Source organism: Sceloporus occidentalis, unplaced genomic scaffold, assembly GCF_023333645.1.
Source record: "Sceloporus occidentalis isolate IW3139 unplaced genomic scaffold, rSceOcc1.0.p SCAF_283, whole genome shotgun sequence".
NCBI lineage: Eukaryota > Metazoa > Chordata > Lepidosauria > Squamata > Phrynosomatidae > Sceloporus > Sceloporus occidentalis.
In genome coordinates, this window is record NW_028317263.1 from 242,019 (window position 1) to 265,034 (window position 23,016).

Sequence of the window (23,016 nt, forward strand, 5' to 3'; positions counted from 1 at the left end):
TCAGGGTTCCAGTCGGTATATCTGAAAGTCACTTCTTCTATAGGATGAAGAATTGGTGATCTCAAACAGATACAGGTCTGACGTTTTTTTTCTTCATGGGAACTTTTTGTTTTAAAGGGATAACAGCTGCCAGCTACGTAGGTGGCGGCTCAGGTTGGTCTCCCTGTGTAGGAGCAGGATTGGGCTTAGCACTCGGCTGGAGGAAGACAGGTGTCTACTGTAACCTTTCTCTTTGGCGCCATCTGATTAAGCAATGGGGGGTGTCTGTGCAACAATACTTCCTCAAGTCAGAGATGCGATGATCATTCATAACAGAATTTTTTGTAGCATTTGGTGTTTCCAGATATGGCTGTTAGTGCAAGATACTTAATTCTAGACCTGCTTTCTAAAGCCATGATGACTTTATCCAGTTTATTGCAGGCTGTCTTTATGGGCTTTATGGTGAGGGATATTCTGCTTTTGCATTTAATTTCTACTTCAATAAAGTGGTACACATTTTAGTATAGAAGAATTAGTTTGCTCTATTTCAAAAGATAACCATTGCCAACGGTTTTCTTTGGCAGTGTTTTAAACAGAAAACAAATTCATGTATCAATGTCAATATGTTTAAAGTGTACCAAACCTTTAAACTTTTTACCATTCAGACGATAGCCATAGCCATATCCATTTGCAATTAATGTTTCTGAACATTACTTGTGTAACTTTAATGTTTGTTGGACAGGATTACCAAGAACTGGAGCTCATGTTGAACCACTGGCGCTGTTCATATTGTTCATAACCCATACGTCGTGCCAATAGATTTGAGCAAAGCACTGTAAGCAGCGTAGAAGCAAATGGTTAATGGATCTTTCCTTGAGGTCATTGGAAGAAACTAAGATAAGTGGCTTTCTATTTATAATTTTTGATGCACACTGTCACTTGATGGTTAAAGTTTATTATCTTTTATTGGTGATTTAAAGTGATTTGCTGCACTGTTATCTACACTATATATTTTGTACAAATAAGTGCCAATTATCACACACTATAATTATTCATGGTTAATCACTCAAACCACATACTTAAAAAAACCATACTGGAAAAACAAGCATTTTTCTCTGCTCTGGTAAGCAGAGCTGTAGAGTTAACACAAAATCCTGGAGCCCTACGCTCTGCTATGGAGTCCTTCATACTTATGTATCCTTGTAATCATGGTAGGTGTGTATGTGAGACCCGTCTAAAGCGACGGTGGTGTCTGTTGGCACATCTGGGCTATGGTGATCGTGATATGGGTGTATGTGAGACAAGCTTAAGGCCGCCGTGATGTCTGTTGGTACACATGGCCTAAGGTGACCCTGATATGGGTATATGTGAGACTGGCCCAAGGCGACAGTGGTGTCTTTTGGCTCATCCGGCCTAAGGCGACAGTGATATGGGTGTATATTAGGGCTGCATCTAACGATTATTTTCATTAGTTGTCCGATTATTTTTTCGATTATTCGATTAATCAGATAAAAAAATAAATGTAATTTTTTCATTTATTTAAAATAATTTAATAAACAAACAGGATGTTAAAAACAAATAGCAGAATAAGAAACCTTTGGTAAAAATGCATGTTGTTTTTATTTCCCATCCTGCCCCATTTGAGCCCAGGCTTGCCCCACTGCCTCCCAGATATGCCACTCTGCCCTCCCCACATATGCCATATATCCCCAGATATGCCACTCTGCCCTCCCCACATATGCCTTATATACCCCTTATGCCTTACACCCCCTGATATGCCACTCTGCCCCCTGATATGCCTTATACCCCCAGATATGCCACTCCGTCCTCCCCAGATATGCCTTATACCCCCACACATGCCTTATACCCCCCAGATATGCCATAGTGCCCTCATAGATTCACAGACTTGTTCACAGCTAACTGACACAATACTTTATTTAGATTCCCCTTAGTTTGCACCCCTTAACCTCTAACAGCACCTTAAGTTAACCTTATTAAATTAACCCTCAGCACTAAATTAACCCTAAATATCCCATTAACCATAACTGCCCCTTAATTAACCCTAAAGACCCCATCAATCACAACTGCCCCTAAATTAACCCTAAAGACCGAATCAACCATAACTGCCCCTAATTTAACCCAACGACCCCATTAACCATAACTGCACCTAAATTAACCATAACTGCCCCTCAATTAACCCTTAAGAGCCCATCAACCTTTACTGCCCCTTAATTAACCCTAAAGACCCCATTAACCAAAACTGATCCTAAATTAGCCCTAAACACCCCATCAACCATAACTGCCCCTAAATTAACCCTAAAGACCCTATTAACCATAACTGTCCCTAAATTAACCATAACTGCCCCTAAATTAACCCTAAAGACCCCATTAACCAAAACTGTCCCTAAATTAACCCTAAAGAGCCCATCAACGATAACTGCCCCTAAATTAACCCTGCAGACCCCATTAACCATAAATGCTCCTAAACTAACCCTAACGACCCCATTAACCATAACTGCCCTTCAATTAACCCTAAACACCCCATCAACCATAACAGCCCCTAAATTAACCCTAAAGACCCCATTAACCATAACTGCCACTAAATTAACCCTAAACACCCCATAAACCATAACTGTCCCTAAATTAACCCCCACATCCCCTAATTTTCAGCAGCCCAAATATTAGTTTTATACTTACCGTTTGATGAGTTGCTGAGCAGTGTGGACACTATAAGGGAAGGGGCAGGGGGCGCCAATCATCAGTGTGACTGCAGGGAGGGACATAAGTAGTAACTGCTGTAAGTGACATTGAATGAACCGATTTATAAAATGAGTGGTAGTTTTCAGAGCATTTTCTCTGAAAAAACCCTCATCTTATAATTGATAAAATCGATTCAACTAATCGATAATGAAATGCATTGGCCAGGATTTTCATTATCGATTATTATTAATTTTATGGATTAGTTGTTGCAGCCCTAGTGTATATGAGACAGGCTAAAAGCGATGGTGGTGTCTGTTTGCGCAATCGGCCTAAAACGACCATAGTAGGGGTGTATGTGGGAGTGACTGAAGAAGACGTTGGTGTTTGTTACCACATCCGTCCCTAGGCAACATGATATGGGTGTTTGTGAGACTGGCTGAAGGCGACGGTGGTGTCTGTTGGCACATCCGGCCTAAGGAGATTTTGATATGGGTATATGTGAGATTGACAGAAGGCGACAGTGGTGTCTATTGGCACATGGGACCTAAGCTGACAGTCATATGGGTATATGTGACAGTGGCCGAAAGCAACTGGTGTTTGTTGGCGCATCCGGCCTATGGCGACCGTAGTAGAAGTGTATGCTAGACTGGCGGAAGGCTACGGTGGTGTCTGTTGGCACATCCGGCCTCAGTTCACTGTGATATGGGTACATGTGAGAGTGGGTGAAAGCAACTGGGTGTATGTTAGCACTACTGTTCTAAGGCGACAGTAATAGGGGTATACGCAAGACTAGCCCAAGGCGACGGTGGTGTCTGTTGGCACATCCGGCCTATTGCAACCATAGTAGTTTGTGAGACTGGCTGAAGGCGACGGTGAGTAGTTTGTGAGACTGGCTGAAGGCGACCGTGGTGTCTGTTGGCACATCCGGCCTCAGGTGACTGGGGTATCTGTTAGCACATCCGGCCTCAGGTGACTGGGGTATCTGTTAGCACATCTGGCCTATGGCGACCGTGGTAGAGGTGTATGGTAGACTGGCTGAAGGCGACGGTGGTGTCTGTTGGCACATCGGGCCTCAGTTCACTGTGATATGGGTACATGTGAGAGTGGGTGAAAGCAACTGGGTGTATGTTAGCACTACTGTTCTAAGGCGACAGTAGTAGGGGTATATGCGAGACTGGCCCAAGGCGACAGTGGTGTCTGTTGACACATCCGGCCTCAGGTGACTGTGATATGGGTATTTTTAATAGTGGCTGAAAGCGACTGGGGTGTCTGTTAGCACATCTGGCCTATGGCGACTGTGGTAGAGGTGTATGGTAGACTGGCTGAAGGCGACGGTGGTGTCTGTTGGCACATCCGGCCTCAGTTGACTGTGATATGGGTACATGTGAGAGTGGGTGAAAGCAACTGGGTGTCTGTTAGCACAACCGTTCTAAGGCGACAGTAGTAGGGGTATATGCGAGACTGGCCCAAGGCGACGGTGGTGTCTGTTGGCACATCCGGCCTAAGGAGATTGTGATATGGGTATATGTGAGATTGACAGAAGGCGACAGTGGAGTCTATTGGCACATGGGACCTAAGCTGACAGTCATATGGGTATATGTGAGAGTGGCCGAAAGCAACTGGTGTTTGTTGGCGCATCCGGCCTATGGCGACCGTAGTAGAGGTGTATGCATGACTGGCTGAAGGCGACGGTGGTGTCGATTGGCACATCCGGCCTCAGGTGACTGTGATATGGGTATTTTTAATAGTGGCCGAAAGCGACTGGGGTATCTGTTAGCACATCTGGCCTATGGCGACCGTGGTAGAGGTATATGCTAGACTGGCTGAAGGCGACGGTGGTGTCTGTTGGCACATCCGGCCTGCGACAACCGTGATATGAGTGATTGTGAGATTGGGTAAAGGTAACGGTGGTGTCTGTTGGTGAATGTGATGAGTCAGCCGTGATATGAGTGAATGTGAGATTGGGTAAAGGCAACGGTGGTGTCTGTTGGCACATCCAGCCTTAGTTCACTGTGATATGGGTACATGTGAGAGTGGGTGAAAGCAACTGGGTGTATGTCAGCACTACTGTTCTAGGGCGACAGTAGTAGGGGTATATGCAAGACTAGCCCAAGGCGACGGTGGTGTCTGTTGGCACATCCGGCCTATTGCAACCATAGTAGTTTGTCAGACTGGCTGAAGGCGACGGTGAGTAGTTTGTGAGACTGGCTGAAGGCGACGGTGGTGTCTGTTGGCACATCCGGCCTCAGGTGACTGTGATATGGGTATTTTTAATAGTGGCTGAAAGCAACTGGGGTGTCTGTTAGCACATCTGGCCTATGGCGACCGTGGTAGAGGTGTATGGTAGACTGGCTGAAGGCGACGGTGGTGTCTGTTGGCACATCCGGCCTGAGTCAACCGGGATATGAGTGAATGTGAGATTGCGTAAAGGCAACGGTGGTGTCTGTTGGCATATCCGGCCTCACTTGACTGTGATATGGGTACGTGTGAAAGTGGGTGAAAGCAACTGGGTGTCTGTTAGCACAACCGTTCTAAGGCGACAGTAGTAGGGGGTATATGCGAGACTGGCCCAAGGCGACGGTGGTGCCTGTTGGCACATCCGGCCTGAGTCAACCGGGATATGAGTGAATGTGAGATTGGGTAAAGGCAACGGTGGTGTCTGTTGGCATATCCGGCCTCAGTTGACTGTGATATGGGTACGTGTGAAAGTGGGTGAAAGCAACTGGGTGTCTGTTAGCACAACCGTTCTAAGGCGACAGTAGTAGGGGGTATATGCGAGACTGGCCCAAGGCGACGGTGGTGTCTGTTGGCACATCCGGCCTGAGTCAACCGGGATATGAGTGAATGTGAGATTGGGTAAAGGCAACGGTGGTGTCTGTTGGCATATCCGGCCTCAGTTGACTGTGATATGGGTACGTGTGAAAGTGGGTGAAAGCAACTGGGTGTCTGTTAGCACAACCGTTCTAAGGCGACAGTAGTAGGGGGTATATGCGAGACTGGCCCAAGGCGACGGTGGTGTCTGTTGGCACATCCGGCCTATTGCACCCATAGTAGAGGTGTATGCAAGACTTGCTGAGGGCGACGGTGGTGTCTGTTGCCACATCCAGCCTAAGTCATATGGGTATATGTGAGAGTGGCCGAAAGCAACTGGTGTTTGTTGACACATGCGGCCTATGGCGACCGTAGTAAAAGTGTATGCAAGCTTGCTGAAGGCGACGGTGGTGTCTGTTGGCACATCCGGCCTCAGTTGCCTGTGATATGGGTACATGTGAGAGTGGGTGAAAGCAACTGGGGTGTCTGTTAGCACAACCGTTCTACGGCGACAGTAGTAGGGGTATACGTGAGACTGACCCAAGGCAACGGTGGTGTCTGTTGGCACATCCGGCCTACGGCGACCGTAGTAGAGGTGTATTCAAGACTGGCTAAAGGCGACGGTGGTGTCTCTTGGCACATCCGGCCTGAGTCAACCGTGATGTAAGTAAATGTGAGATTGGCCAAAGGTGACGGTGGTGTCTGTTGGCTTAACCAGCCTAAAACCGTAATAGGGTTATATGCGAGACTGGCCCAAGGCGATGTTGGTGTCTGTTGGCACATCCGCATAAGGTGACTGTGAAATGGGTATATGTGAGAGTGGCGAAGGCGACGGTGGTGTCTGTGGGCACAACCGGCCTACAGTGACCGTAATAGCAGTGTATGTGAGACTGGCCTAAATTGACCATAATGTGGGTGTATGTAAAATTGGCAGAAGACAACTGTGCTGTTTCTTTGCGCAACCATTCTAAGGCGGCAGTAGCAGGGGTGTATGTGAGACTTGCCAAAGGCGACGGTGGTGTCTCTTGGCGCAACCGACCCAACGCAGCCACAGTACGGGTGTATGCGAGACAGGCCAAAGGTAGATGGGATGTCTTTTGGTGCAACCGGCCTAAGGCGGCAGTAGTAGGGGTGTATGTGAGACTTGCCGAAGGTGACGCCGGTGTCTGTTGGTACATGCGACTTAAGGCGACAGTCATATGGGTATATGTGAGAGTGGCCAGAAGCAACTAGTGTTTGTTGGCACATGCGGCCTATGGTGACCGTAATAGAGGTGTATGCAAGACTGACTGAAGCTCACGGTAGTGTCTGTTGTGACATCCGGCCTGAGTCAACCGTGATATGAGTGAATGTGAGAGTGGCCTAAAGCGACTGGGGTTTCTGTTAGCACATCCGGCCCATGGCGACCGTAGTAGAGGTGTATGCTAGACTGGCTGAAGGCGACGGTGGTGTCTGTCGGCACATCCGGCCTCAGTTGACTGTGATATGGCTATATGTGAGAGTGTCTGAAAGCGACTGGGGTGTCTGTTAGCACATCCGGCCTATGACGACTATTGTAAAGGTGTATGCAAGACTGGCTGAAGGCCCTAGGCTGAGTGCGCTATAGGCCGGCGCCTACCTTGCCCGTAGGTAGTATCGGCCCTGTGTGCAATGCCAATGCAATTTATGCCCTCATACCATGGGGGAAAAATAGTGTGCAGAAAAAAGCAACAACAAAAAAAACATTGGGTATTTCTAAACAAAACTCAAGACAAACAGTATAATCTATTTAGCAGGTTTTTTTCATTATTTTTAGCAAAAGTGAGAAAAAGTCATTTTTTAGCTGTGGTGACTCTCGTGAGAGTAGTCACCACAGCTAAGAGTAGGCCTTTTTTAATCTTTTTCAATTTATATATGATTAAAAACGTGTTACACTATATTGTATTTCCCTTGTGCTTTCTACGGTATGAGCCTGCGCCATCTGCTATATGTTGGAGGTTGGGATCTGAAAAAAAGAAAAGAAAAAAAGACAAGCAGATATACTGAGCAGTATTTTAATCTGTGAGTGGAACTACAAAGGGGGAGATTGTGTATTTAAAATCGTATCACACAGTGTGTACGATGTTTGATTTTTTCTATTTTATAATTGCCTGATATTTGAGGAAAAAGAAGAGGAAGATAAATTGTATTCTCAAATGAAGCTCTTCAGGACCATCTAACAGTTTACTTAAGTATCATGTTTTACTTTTGTGATAATACTATTTTGTTATATTCTGTTACAATTGTATCATAGGGCTCCACCTGTAGAAATGTTGCAGGAACAGTGTGCAATCTGACCTTCAATAGACTGCATTGTGTCAAGCGATTATGCTCAGGAAGGGACACCAACAAGGAGCAAACTAAAGGAATGGGATGCTCTATAACTCTTGAAAAAAAAGCAAATCAACTCCTTTCTGACCTTTAGGGTCCACCCTCCATTGAATGCTGTTTAGTACACTTCATAAAGTTATTCCATGGGGTTTACTAAAAAGAAACATATATGCATGGAAAGACATATCCAAACCACCAAGCATATCTGTTTAGATCTCCCTTCCCACATTTCACTTGGTCTCCTCTCACATCTCCAACACCAGGGGGCCTCAAATTAAAAGTAAAAAAGTTAAATCCACATAGTTTCAAATATCACATTAAAATGTCACTTAAAAGGAAATGTCAAATGTAATCTTTTCAATAAAATTTATGGATTAGCATCTTTGTGATTTACACTTGCACATTTTGTTCTTTTAAATTTAGTTATATGCTTCAACGTGCTTTGTGACCAATGGAACCTCTCCTGCCAGCTATCATTGTGTCATCATACTAGAAGTCTCATATGTTATGCTGGCTCTCCACACACACACACAGAGCGCAAACACTTTTGAAGGACCATCTCAAGACAGCTGGCTACCTGGCAAAATGATCTGCGGAGTGTCGGCTCCCCGGCAAAGAGATCCGCAGAGCGTCAGGTTTCCATCAACAGATTTGAAGACTGTCAACGTTTCTATGTATTTCTTGTTGCTATGACATTTTAAGAAAAAAATTCTTTACATTTTAGTACTAGTCAGAGTTAGCCTCTTAGTGCCCAGAGGGAGGGGCAGTTCTTCGAGCCATGGCTTCCCAGAGATTTCCTTCAATAAAACAAGGTTTTTTCTTTCCTCCGTGCTGAAGAATGACTCTTCGTGAGTCCAGAGGCAGCTCCATCTTTAAACTATCCATACAATGTTTACTATTAAATAAAAAGGTTTGTTCTCATAATTGTTGCGGTCTATGAGTAATTCTTTCAAATTAATATCACCTTTAGTTAAAATAGTATTATTCCAAAAAGTCTACAATGCTGTGCTAATGAAACTTATTTTTGGACTACCAATTTGATTTTATGTCATTGAAATTTGGTGTTACTGTGAAATTGACATCAAATGTTTTAGTTATTTATTGTAAAAACACATCTAACTAATTTAACACATCTATTAAAACTAAAGCATACACAGTCGTTAGCTGAATGTGTTCAATGACGAAAGCAAAAAGAACACCTTTGTCGCCAACTTTCTGTGTGACACAGATCCAGACGGGTATTGACAATGCCGGCACCGGTACTATTGTTCTTGTCTCGTCTACCGTTTGCCGGAGAACTCGCCGCAAAAGTTCTTCTCCCAGCAAAACAGTACAAGTGGAAAAACCCCAAGTAACGTCCACCAGGGTACCGATGATCCTAACAGTGAGGAGGCTCCAGAATAAGTAGATAAATATGTTAAAATGATAGTTCTTGAGTATGCCAGGTGAAGTTTCTGAAACTGAATACCACAGAGAATGGGAAAATCGTGTCTGGGGCACGATTCGCTAAATTAGTGAAACCACAAAAAACAAATGTAGTCAAGCTCAGAATCACAACCAGAGCGGGACGTCAGGCGTCCAAAGGTCATACACTAGATGGCTAGTCAGGGGTTAAATTCCAGAGCGCGTAGTCAGGCGGACCGGGTCATACACAGGACGGAAACAAATTCGAATCGCTGAGCAAAAGGAAGGTCAGGAACGCCAAGGGTCGGGAACATGCCGAACAAAAATGCAACCGACTTGATATCAAAGCGAGGACCACGCCAGGGTAAAGAGACTGGAACCTCCGATTTTTTTAATCCTGCACCGGCTGAAGCCACGCTCCTCCAGCAGGGGAAGCTCTCGTGAGAGAGGATCCCTTGCCCGCCACTCTCCCCTTACCCCGACGCAAGGTATGTCTAGCAGGAATCCGGGAGCGGGTGACAGTTCTGTACCTGTTCCAGCCCCCACAACAGAGCCAAGACATGAAGTGGGCGGCTGAGCTTCTTTGCCTTTTTATATAAAGAGCTTTCTTTTACAACAGCTAACGCAATGTCCAAATATAACCAAGCGTCTGTAATAAACGACCGTTTAAACCCAAAATCTTTATGCATGTCATTTTTATGACTTGATAGAAACACAGAATTTGACCACAGATGAGAACTGTAGAGATCATCCTTGCCACTGAAAGCTTAATTGCTAAAGTGATTAAACCTGTATATTCCCCCAAGCACTAGCCGAGACTTAGTGTAGGGGTAAAACAGAATTTTCTTTACTAAGGAAAGCACACACACACATATATATATATATATATATTTACAGCAAACATGATTGGATTAAAGGTATAATCCCATCACCCACCAGGCAGCCCAGAACCACCATACAGGTCTATTGGCCAGCTATGCCCACCCGAAAAAGAGTCACTATTTCAGGGTGATCCCGGTAGAGCGGTGTCAATCCCGGGGTACCATTAGAGAGCTCAGCGTCCAAAGATTCTATGATCCAAAAAGCGACGTGATCGGGACTGGCCGCCGTGCCGGTAGTGTACCTGGTGGGGGGCGGTCCGCCTGGCGTGCCGCTCACTGAGGGGTGCCGGCACGCCTCCGAAAACGAAGCGCGCGGCAACTGTGGCTGTGCGTCAGGACTTGATGTCAAATCCCGGCACACAACACTGAAGCCACGCCCACCGTCTTCCGCACACCGGAAGGACAGGACACAGAAGAGGGAGAAGAAGAGGAAGAATGAAGAGGAGTAGGAAAAGTGACAGTGCCAGAGGAAAGGTAGGAAAATATTAGTAAGTGTGTGAGAGGGATGGGTGTTATGCTGTAGTTTATGATGAATGTTTGTGAATGAGGGTTTCAGATTGCATGGAAGTGTGGGGGGATAGCATGGCATAGGGAGGCTGCCTAGGCATGATAGGAGTGTAATTGCTGTTGTCAATTTTTTATTTTTTTCGTCCAATAATTCAATAACAGTATTAATAGATATATATGGTTGCAAACAGCAATCACACGCCTATCCTTATGCTAAGTCAGCCAGTACATGCTAGAACTTGGGCATGATAGGATTGTGATTGCTGTTAATTATATGTGTATATTTATATATATATATATATGTATATATATATATATATATATATATATAAATATTGTTATCGATTTTTTTTTTGTCTAATTTTGGTGTGTTACTTACAAATAAAGTATTTGAAACGTTTTTATTTTCGGTTTTGGCCAAATGAATGCTGAATTTTCAGTTTAGGTCCAGAATTACACAATTATTCTAGACTCGATGACCGAATAATTGGAATTTTAATAAAGACAGGAGGCGAATATTTGCTTGACTTTCTTTACTGTCACCCTAGCAGCAAAGTAAAAATAGAACATTGGTAACCAATCATAAAAAAGTCCAACAGTATAAGCTTGGATGCAGCCCCTCCTACTTCCTCTTTCTGCAATCTGCGAACCATGGAACGGAAGACGAAACAGTTAAGAAACCTCTGAAGAAACTTGATCGGAGCATCAAATTGAAGCCCTGGACATCAGGTAAAACTGGAACCAGGAGATCCCACAGAAATGTTTAGACTGAAAAAGAAGAGAGACACGTGACAGCATCTGAATGCCATAAGCATCAAATAATCAATATACCAAGAAAAATAAAATATATATGTATATATATATAGATATAGCGAAGGTAGAAACCTTTCACCAAAAGGCAATAATACAGGCAAAATATATATAAGAAAAAGGGTGGGAGGGAGGGAAATATTCGCCTCCTGTCTTTATTAAAATTCCAATTATTCGGTCATCGAGTCTAGAATAATTGTGTAATTTTATTGCAAGACAGGAGGCTCATATTTGCTTTTTTAACGTCGGGTCAATAAAGGCAATACAGCCGAAGATAAGGGCCGAAAATAAAAGGACCGAAAAGTGGATGCGCGTGACCAATCAGCTGTGTGGAGAATGTCGGAGAGAGAAGCTCCAGCGAAGAAAGCACCCGAGGCCGCTGCACCTCGGACAGAATGAGCCCCAAAATGAAGATCAATACCCGCTAGCGTGAGAAGCCAACGAATCCATCTCGCCAAAGTAGGAGAAGAAACCGGAAGAAAAGGATTAGAATAAGAAATTAAAAGTTGAGAAGCTGAAACTGGACGCAGAGGACGAGTAACAGCAAGGTAAGTCTGAAGACATCTAGCGATACAAAGTTTGGGATCCTCGGAGAGGTAAGGATAAGAAATAGAAGTCGAAGAAGTTTTCGTACGTCTATGAATAGAAAAAATGACTCCTTCAGGAGAAAAGGAAATTGCTCCAACCTCCAAAGCCCTAACATCTGACACACGACGAAAAGAGAGTAAACAAAGTAACAAGGTAAGTTTTGCCGATAATTGACGTAAAGTCAAAGAATCATTATCGGGCCATTGACGCAAAAAATCAAGGAGAATGGAAACATCCCAGAAGGAATCGTATTTAGCAGTCGGAGGTCGTCGTAACCGAATACCTCTGAGAAGACGACAAACTAAAGGATCCTTTCCAATGGGCCCTTCCTTGGATCCGACATGACCACTGGAAATGGCCGAACGGGACAAATTAATAGAACTATAAGATTTACCAGAAGAAAACATGTCTGCCAAAAAATTTAATACGAAAGCTACAGGGGCAGAATGGGGATCAGTCTGTCGTCCCACACACCAAGCAGACCAGGACTTCCATGCGGCTCTATAAGCCTGGTGTGTACCCGGAGCCCAAGAGTCTCTGAGCAAGTCTCTAGCGTCCTGCGATAATCCCTGGACAGGGTGAAATCCCCGGAAATCGTCCAAGCAACCAAGGAGAGACGGCCTTCGATAATCAGAGGATGGGATTGACCTTCTGGTCCCCTGAGAAGAGATGGGAAAAGAGGGAGAGCTAGAGGATCCTGGATCGACATTTCCAGAAGAGCTGGAAACCAAGGCTGGGAGCGCCACAATGGAGTCACTAGGACGAGAGATATTCGCGTCCTGAGGAGGTGTTGGATGACTCTGGGAATGAGAGAAAAAGGAGGGAAAGCATAAGCTCCCGATGGTGGCCAAATTTGTAAGAAAGCATCCGTAGCTAGAGCCTCCGGATCTGGAAGCCAACTGAAAAAATTTGGAGTCTGATGGTTTATGCGGGATGCAAATAGATCCAGCGTAAGAGGACCTCGGAGGGAATCGAGGGAACGAAAGACACTTCTGTGGAGCATCCAATCGCTGGCATCTCGCCAATTCCTGGAAAACCAATCCGCGGTTTGGTTCTCCACTCCCGGAACATATTCTGCCAACAGGGATATGTTTCTTTCGAAACAAAATTGATAAATTTGTTTCGTAATCTCCGTCAGACCTTTGGAACGAGTTCCTCCCAAACGATTTATGTAGCGGACTGCTGAAAAATTGTCCATACGTAAGAGAAGACAGCAGTCCGAGCGGTCTTTTGCCAGACTGCGAATGGCGAAGGATCCTGCGATCAGTTCTAGATGATTTATGTGTAAAGTACTCTCCTCTCGAGACCATCGACCTCCCGTGGCCTCCGTGAATGATCTCGCTCCCCAACCTAGCATGCTGGCGTCGGATTCTAGAACGAAATCCGGTTGAGCGCCGAAAATCGCCCGGCCGTTCCAGGCTTGCATGTGGAGCAGCCACCACTGGAGTTCTTGACGTACCTCTGTAGTGAGATGAACCGGTTGGTCGTAAGATGGTATCCGTCTGAGGTAGGATGCTTTCAGTCGTTGGAGCGCTCTGTAGTACAAAGGACCTGGGAAGATCGCTTGGATCGAAGAAGAGAGGAGGCCCACCATACGAGAAAGTCTCCGTAAGGGGCAAAAATCGATGCGCAAAAGAGCGCGAATCTCCTTCTTGATGTTGGCGATCTTGGATTTTGGAAGGCAAAGAAGAGCGGACACAGAATCGATGTCGAATCCTAGGAAACAAATTTTTTGAGTCGGAATCAACTCTGATTTCTGCATGTTGACCAGGAAACCCAAGAGATGAAGAGTCTCTATGACAAATGAGGTTTGGGAATGGAGAAGTCCTGGATGATGGGAAAACAGGAGGATATCGTCTAAATAGATTATGGACCTTATGCCCCTGGATCTGAAGAAAGCCATTACTGGCTTGAGGAGCTTGGTAAAGCACCAAGGGGCTGAACTGAGGCCGAAAGGAAGGCAATTGAATTGCCATAATTGATGATTCCAATGGAACTGAAGGAATTGGCGGTGATGAGGATGAATGGGGACCGACAGATATGCATCCTTCAGATCGAGACGAGTGAACCAGTCGTCTTTTTTCATGAGGTCTCTCAATAGATGAATGCCCTCCATCTTGAAATGATGGTAGGCCACGAACTTGTTGAGAGCCCGTAAGTTGATAACCGGGCGGAGATCGCCTGTGCGTTTCTTGACCAGAAAAATTGAGCTGACAAAAACGGGAGGACCGAAGACTCGTTCTATGGCCCCTTTGTCTAGCAGCAACGATAACTCGTTGTCTATGAGGTCGGAAGCAGAAGTGGGTCTGAAAACCGGAGCAGGAGGCTGATCTTGTAGGGGAGGAGAAACAAAATCTATTAGATAACCCCTTACCGTATGAAGAACCCAAGGATCCGATGTGATCTCCTGCCAATAATGGTAGGAACGGGATATTCTGCCTGCTACCTGTGGAAGGGAAGCATGATGATGATGAGACACAGTACTTACCGGAATTGAAGCGGCCTCTGGAAGATGGTGTAGAACCTCTCCCTCTGTAGCCACCACGGGTGTAGGAAGCACGTGGACGGTATGATCCTCTGTAGAAAGAGGTATTTTGTTGCTGGAAATTCCTGGAGCCTGTGGGCGTGAAGCGGCTGGAGACACGGCCCCTCTGTCGTCCAGCCCTGGCGGAAAAACGGGTGTCTGGGTTGAAGACCTTGCGCATGGAAGACTTGGCTTTTGTCCATGATGTCATGACAGAAACATATCTGTTTAATTCTTTCACGAAAGTATCGCCAAATAAGAGTCCATTGGCAGAAGAGCCCAACTCTTTGGAGCCCAGTTCCGCTAGGCGAGGATCCATTCTGAGCAGTGCCGCCTTTCTTCGTTCAGTGGAAATAGCCACATTTGCATTGCCTAGCAGGCAAACGACCCTGAGGGCCCAATCTCTGATAAGTCGAGGATCTAGGATAGAATCTTGAAGAAGGGCACGGTCCGCCAAAGATAAAATTTGAGTAATGGGACCCACTATATCCAACAGTTTATCCTGCGTGGATTTCAGGCCTTGTTCCAATCCTTTGCGTGGGTCACGACCTCTCTGGGAGAGGAGAGAAACCACATTCTGGTCAAATTCAGGAGTGACCGTTACTTTTCCCGGAATGATCGGGCGAGGACATTCTGCTCTTAATTTGTTACGCACCTCCTTATCTAATGGTTTGCGTAGCCATCGTTGTAGGTATAAACTCAGGTGTTCTGGAGGTGCCCATTCTGTAGCCTTAGGATGGCGCATGTTGGATGGCTCAAATAAAAGAACCCCTGCAGGGTCATGCACTGGAGTATCAGCAGAAGCGGTTTGGCATAATAAAGACGTCTCATTAGTAGACTTCTGCTGGGGCTCACCCACAGTCGACTCACGTATATATTGTGAGTGACGATCTCTGGACGTAGCCAGAAAATCTGAGTGCTGCGAGTCATCCGAAGATGTCGCTTTCCATTCATCGAGGAGTTGAAGAACACCCCCGGAATTAACGTCCTCGAGCTCTAATGATTGAGATCTGTCCTGAAGCAACTTGGGGCGTTTTGCAGGACCTTTGCCTTTGCCGGCAGTTATACTATTCCCTTTCCAGGGACGTTTTGATGTATGGGATACTTCAGATTTTTCTGAATCACCATCAGATATTTCCTGCGGTAGAGAGGGATCTAGTGGAGCAGGAGCAGGAACCGTATGTGCCATTTTAGCCATGATAGATTCCATGGAGGAAGAGAACTTAGCTTCCAACCAGGATAAAATAAAGTCCTGAGAAGGACTAGGATCCTCAGACATATTTTATGATAAATAAAAAAGGAGCAATGAAAGGGTTACAGGATGAGTCTGCCAGCAATGTCCATATATTAGGGGATACACTGCAGTAGATCCAGGCACAGAAAACAATGGCTCACCGTAGTAAATATAGATTTCTTTAAAAGTAGCGGTTTTTTTTTTTTTGGTTTTTTTTTTTTTTTTTTTTTTTTGTAGATGGTAGCCTCTAGGCAATGTCCGGAGGGAAAATAACTCCTCCGGTAACTGAAACGAGGAGCAGGAGCTTAATTCAAGCACTGGACACGAGGTAGAAGAACCTGCTTGTTAGAAGACTAAATCACAACTGCGCGGCAACGTTGCCGAGTATCGGAGAAAAAACAAAATGGCGCCCGAAGTCTCGCGAGAACGAGATGAAGAAGATGGCGGCCGCAATAAGGAAGACGGCAAAACGGAATAACGGAAGAAAAAAGGTAAAGACGCAGACGCACGAGGAAAAAAACACAATGCAGAGGAGCCAGGGCAAGCTCCCAGCTAAGTAAAAAGGTAAATAAGAACCGGAGAGGGGCAAATAAGAAAAGAAAAAACGAAGGAGAAATAACGGAAATATACAAATATAAGTACCTCACAAAATATGAGAAAATGGGTACAAAAGGACCAAACACAATAATATATACAGACAAAAAACTATATATATCAATTAGAGTGCAATAAACACGGAATATATATAATTATGCAATATATCCGCATAACACAGAAATTACAATGTAATAGGGCTGACCTGACTTCATGGTGAGCAGCAAAGAAAGAGGAAGTAGGAGGGGCTGCATCCAAGCTTATACTGTTGGACTTTTTTATGATTGGTTACCAATGTTCTATTTTTACTTTGCTGCTAGGGTGACAGTAAAGAAAGTCAAGCAAATATGAGCCTCCTGTCTTGCAATAAAATTTTAATTTCGGTGCATCTCTACTATATACTAAGCCAGTCACTGAAGTGGTAGGCCTACACCACATCAATGTTTGGCTTAGTATACAGTGATAGGGGTTGTACTGCAGTATTGTCAGTGTCTGGCTCAATGTATAGGCACACATTGACAGTGGTACAGCGTAATCCCTAAGTATATAATGATAACAGTTATGCTGTACCCCTGTCAATGTTTGCCTAACCATAGAAACTATGCAGTTTTAAAGTGTGTGTGTGGGGGGGGGGGCACATACAGGATCTGCCACAGGTGCCAAATACTCTAGGCACGCCCCTGCATCATGCAGCAGTCAGACCCAATGGCCATTCCTCAGCTCTTTGTCCCACGTCTTAAAAGAGGTGGGATAAAGAGCTGAGGCACGGCTATTGGGCGGCGCGGTGCGTGCACGCCGGCCGCTTTAATTTCATTAGGCGCCGGTGGAGTGACTGCTATCAATGTCGCTCGCACCCGCTTTGGTGGCGCAATGGGCCACTTGACTAGACTTGCCCCCCAGGCCTTAGGCTGCCAGCCCTCCCCTGGTCACCAGTTTGACCAACCACAAGAGAAACAAAGGACATTACAGAAGTGGGCAGCAGAGGTAAGCTTAACATTGGAAGCTTTTAGCTAATTACTAAAAACCATATACCGTATTTGCTAGATTATAAAACGACCCTGATTATAAGACGACCCCCCAAATCTTAATATTAATTTAGGAAAAAAAAGAAAAAGCCTGAATATAAGACGACCCTATAGGAAAAAAGTTTTACCCGTAAATGTTAATTCATTTAAACTATTTTTTTAATAAAAGCTATGACTGAGAAAAATATTTTGTTTTATTTCCTTCTATTTTCCAACCTGCCCCCCAGTAACGCACATCTGCCCCAGAAATGCCTTATACCCCCTATATGCCACTGTGCCCCATGATATGCCTTTTAACCCTCTAAATGCCACTGTGCCCCATGATATGCCTTTTAACCCTATATGCCACTGTGCCCCATGATATGCCTTTTAACCCTATATGCCACTCTGGCACTTAGAGGGTTAAAAGGCATATTATGGGGAAGAGTGGCATATAGGGAGGTTTAAGGCATTTCAGGAGGCAGAGTGGCGTATAGAGGGTTAAAAAGTCATTTCTGGAGGCAGAGTGGCATTAAGGGGGTTAAAAGGCATTTCACAAAGCACCCTGCCTCCAGAAATGCCTTATGCCCCCCATTTAACACTCCCCCCCGCCCCACTTACCGGCACTTCTGAGTCTCCTGTCATGTAGCTGGGGCAGCGTGTAGACTCACGCTGCAGCCGGAAGGAGGCGTGGCTAGCAGCGGGGGTTGTCTGCGTGCCACACCGGTGCGGGGAACTCTGATCTTTTGACAGCCGGGGAAGGTCTGCATCAGACTAGCATTTGCTCTGAAAAAAAACCTTCTCTTATAATCGAGCAAGTATGGTATTTTTATGTAAGTAACATTCTATAAAGCGTTGTCAACATTTCATGAGGATTTTAAAAAAACAAAACAAAAAGATTTTGTCTTTAAAGAGCAAACCTTTGCTAGAGACGGACTCTATGCATTGTTAGTGACTCTCGTGAGAGTAGTCACCACGGCTATGTAGGCGATGTATGTATTTCAGAAATCTGGTAAAGAAGGAAAAGAGATCCCTGGTCTTGTGAGCTTACAGTCTCTTAGGAGGTTCATAAACTATGGTTATGTACAAACTTGACAAGACATCTGCTTACTTTGGTTCTTTTGACGATTAGTTCCATTTTCTTCATACTTTATTGTACTAGGATTTCTTAGCTCATAAAAAGAACCTTGATCTCACTCTTGCCCAAATAATATATCACCCAGTTACCCACACCCTCTTTTTAAACGCCAAGCAAAGAAAGAAAGTGCTGTAAGACACACTGTTCCTTTGAAGTTGTTTCAGAACAAAATACATCTTTGAAACTAAATTGTCTTCAGATCCTACATGCTTGCTTCACTGAACATATTAATGCTGTAGGTACACTTATGGTTTTTAATACTAATGATTATGGATATCACCCTTTGTACTAGTATTGGTCGTTATATGCAAACCCCATAGCTTAATACCACTGCCTATCCCGCCGATACCTGGAACACTCAGGGTCTGAGCTCCAGGGTTCTAGGTGTGTATAGTCAGATTCTCACTCTTGCAATGCCTGCTTACCTTCTACCTTCTTCTAGGTATTGGGACACCCCTCCTAATTATTGAGTTTAGGTGTTTCAGCCCCTTCCACACCTTTGCTAACACGTGTATGGAATGAAAAACACAGGCATATAAAGTTAATTATATGTGTATTTTTGCTATATTAATGTTCCTGGAGGGCTAAGCCAAATGCCAAATGATTTAGGTAAACTATAAAAACACTCAGGAGCCGTGGCAACTGGTGTTTTGTGTGGATAAGTGCAAGATAAAGCCCCTGGGGCATAAAAAACCAAGGGGAATGCATAAAATATTTGATGTTGAGGTTGGGACTGTATGAAAGGAAAGGGGTTTGGGCGGTATGTGTCACGACCGGGGTACAGGTTCTAGATCCGCGCTGCAGAATCAGCGCCCTCTGGAGGAGAGAGGACGTACTGCCACCAGGCACAGGAGACAGATCGTACACCACCAAGAGTAATGAAAGGTGGAACTCAGGAACAAAAAATAAATAAATAACAATAACGGTATCCGAGGGGTCAGGCAAAAGAGTAGCCGGGGTCACAAGCAAAGGTCAGGGCAGGCAGCAATATAACGGAGGTCAGGTTCAAGCAGGAGTCAATACCAGAAAGCTTAATCAGGATTCAAACGCTAGTGAAAGGCAAAAAGGCACTAACACAGGCAATGGTGTAGTGCCAAATGAGGGTTTAAATATCCCTCCAACAATATGGATCCTCCTACCCTCCTAATTAGGGGGAGGAGGAAAAAGAATAAATGTCGCTTTAAGAGCGACATGAATATTCATAAGCATGCGCGAACGGCTCTCACGACGTAGAGGCGCGCGCCCCGGAATTATCCCTCGAAATCGCCGGGGACGCGCGTGTCGCAGGAGAACGGACCTGGCGGCAGCTCACCGTGGCGGCAACAGCAGGGAGCCGACTGCGCGGGCTGCGTCTCGGCGTCCCTGCCGGCAGCCCGACGGAGGAGGTAACAGTATGTGAATAAAAACATGTAAATACATAAAGGGAATCAGCCAGATAAAGGAGGAGAGTATATTTAAAAGAAGAGAAACTACCAAAACCAAAAGGACATAGATTTAAATTAGAGGGGCAAATCAGGAAATATTACTTTACAAAGGTTGTGGATGCATGGAATAGCCTTGCAACAGAAGTGGTAGAGGTTAATAGAGTGAAGGAGTTTAAGCATGCGAGGGATAGACATTGTGCATATATATATATATACATACACACATGTCTGCACTGATCGTTCACAAGACACAAGAAGGTACTAAATGACAACCACAAGTGACAGTTGATGTAAGGCAGCGTGGCCTACTGGTAGAAGGCACTGGAGGAGGCGGGCTCCAGTCTCAATGAGAGCGTGGGTTAGATTCCCACCGCTGCCATTCGCTTTTTAAAATCCCAATAATGCCATTAAGCCCTCCAAAATATTATGTCAGTTTCTTTTATGGTCTTCTACGGGTTAAGTGTGCCTTCACTGCCATCTAGAGGGGATGACAGGACATCGCAGGGACACATTCACAATCCAGGCTGCAGCGTTTGTATGAATGGATAGATATAGATACACTATATGACCAAAAGTATTGGGGCACCCCTCCTAACTATTGAGTTTAGGTGTTTCGGCTGCACCCATTGCTAACAAGTGTATGAAATCAAACACATAGGCAGAAAAAGTTAATTATATGTGTATTATTTTGCTATATTGATGTTCTTGGAGGGATAAGTCAAATGCCAAATGATTTAGGTAAACTATACAAATACTCAGAGCCGTGGCAACTTGTGTTTAATGTGGCAAAGGGCAAGTTAATGCCCTTCGGTCATAAAAACCCAAGGGCAGCGCATAGAACATGTGATGTTGAGGTTAGGACTGTACGAAAGGAAAGGGTTTTGGGGGGGGAAGGTATGTGAATAAAAACATGTAAATACATAAAGGGAATCAGCATGATAAAGGAGGAGATTTTTTTTAACCCCTTAAGGACCAGTCTTTTACTTTTTTGTACCCTTTTGGACCGAGGATGTTTTAACACTTTTTCGGTTCTTGTGCTTAGATGTCACTCATTTAGTGTACCCACACACGTTATATAGGCTTTGTTCAGATACCATTTTTTGATCACATTATCTAATTTCCTAAGATATATATATATATATATATATATATATATATATAAATATATATATATATACATATATATATATATATAATGAAAAATTGAAAAAAAACAAAACTTTTTCTCACTTATTCATCCAAAAAAGCTAATGAAAAAATCTGCTAAATAGATTCTACTATTTGTCCTGAGTTTAGAAATAGCCAATGTTTTTATGGATTATCGGGCAATAAGAACAAGAAGCGTTTTGCTGTTTTGAAACCATTTTTTTCCCCAAAGCTGTTCATTCTGCCCCATGTGCTATTTCGGGTATCTTTGAAGCAGGCCAATGCAATTTATGCCCTCATACCATGGGGGAAAAATAATGTGCAGAAAAAAGCAACAACAAAAAAAACATTGGGTATTTCTAAACAAAACTCAAGACAAACAGTATAATCTATTTAGCAGGTTTTTTTCATTATTTTTAGCAAAAGTGAGAAAAAGTCATTTTTTAGCTGTGGTGACTCTCGTGAGAGTAGTCACCACAGCTAAGAGTAGGCCTTTTTTAATCTTTTTCAATTTATATATGATTAAAAACGTGTTACACTATATATTGTATTTCCCTTGTGCTTTCTACGGTATGAGCCTGCGCCATCTGCTATATGTTGGAGGTTGGGATCTGAAAAAAAGAAAAGAAAAAAAGACAAGCCGATATACTGAGCAGTATTTTAATCTGTGAGTGGAACTACAGAGGGGGAGATTGTGTATTTAAAATCGTATCACACAGTGTGTACGATGTTTGATTTTTTCTATTTTATAATTGCCTGATATTTGAGGAAAAAGAAGAGGAAGATAAATTGTATTCTCAAATGAAGCTCTTCAGGACCATCTAACAGTTTACTTAAGTATCATGTTTTACTTTTGTGATAATACTATTTTGTTATATTCTGTTACAATTGTATCATAGCGCTCCACCTGTAGAAATGTTGCAGGAACAGTGTGCAATCTGACCTTCAATAGACTGCATTGTGTCAAGCGATTATGCTCAGGAAGGGACACCAACAAGGAGCAAACTAAAGGAATGGGATGCTCTATAACTCTTGAAAAAAAAGCAAAACAACTCCTTTCTGACCTTTAGGGTCCACCCTCCATTGAATGCTGTTTAGTACACTTCATAAAGTTATTCCATGGGGTTTACTAAAAAGAAACATATATGCATGGAAAGACATACCCAAACCACCAAGCATATCTGTTTAGATCTCCCTTCCCACATTTCACTTGGTCTCCTCTCACATCTCCAACACCAGGGGGCCTCAAATTAAAAGTAAAAAGGTAAATCCACATAGTTTCAAATATCACATTAAAATGTCACTTAAAAGGAAATGTAAAATGTAATCTTTTCAATAAAATTTATGGATTAGCATCTTTGTGATTTACACTTGCACATTTTGTTCTTTTAAATAAAGCTGTAGTATTTAGTTATATGCTTCAACGTGCTTTGTGACCAATGGAACCTCTCCTGCCAGCTATCATTGTGTCATCATACTAGAAGTCTCATATGTTACGCTGGCTCTCCACACATACACACACACACACACACACACACAGAGCGCAAACACTTTTGAAGGACCATCTCAAGACAGCTGGCTACCTGGCAAAATGATCTGCGGAGTGTCGGCTCCCCGGCAAAGAGATCCGCAGAGCGTCAGGTTTCCATCAACAGATTTGAAGACTGTCAACGTTTCTATGTATTTCTTGTTGCTATGACATTTTAAGAAAAAAATTCTTTACATTTTAGTACTAGTCAGAGTTAGCCTCTTAGTGCCCAGAGGGAGGGGCAGTTCTTCGAGCCATGGCTTCCCAGAGATTTCCTTCAATAAAACAAGGTTTTTTCTTTCCTCCGTGCTGAAGAATGACTCTTCGTGAGTCCAGAGGCAGCTCCATCTTTAAACTATCCATACAATGTTTACTATTAAATAAAAAGGTTTGTT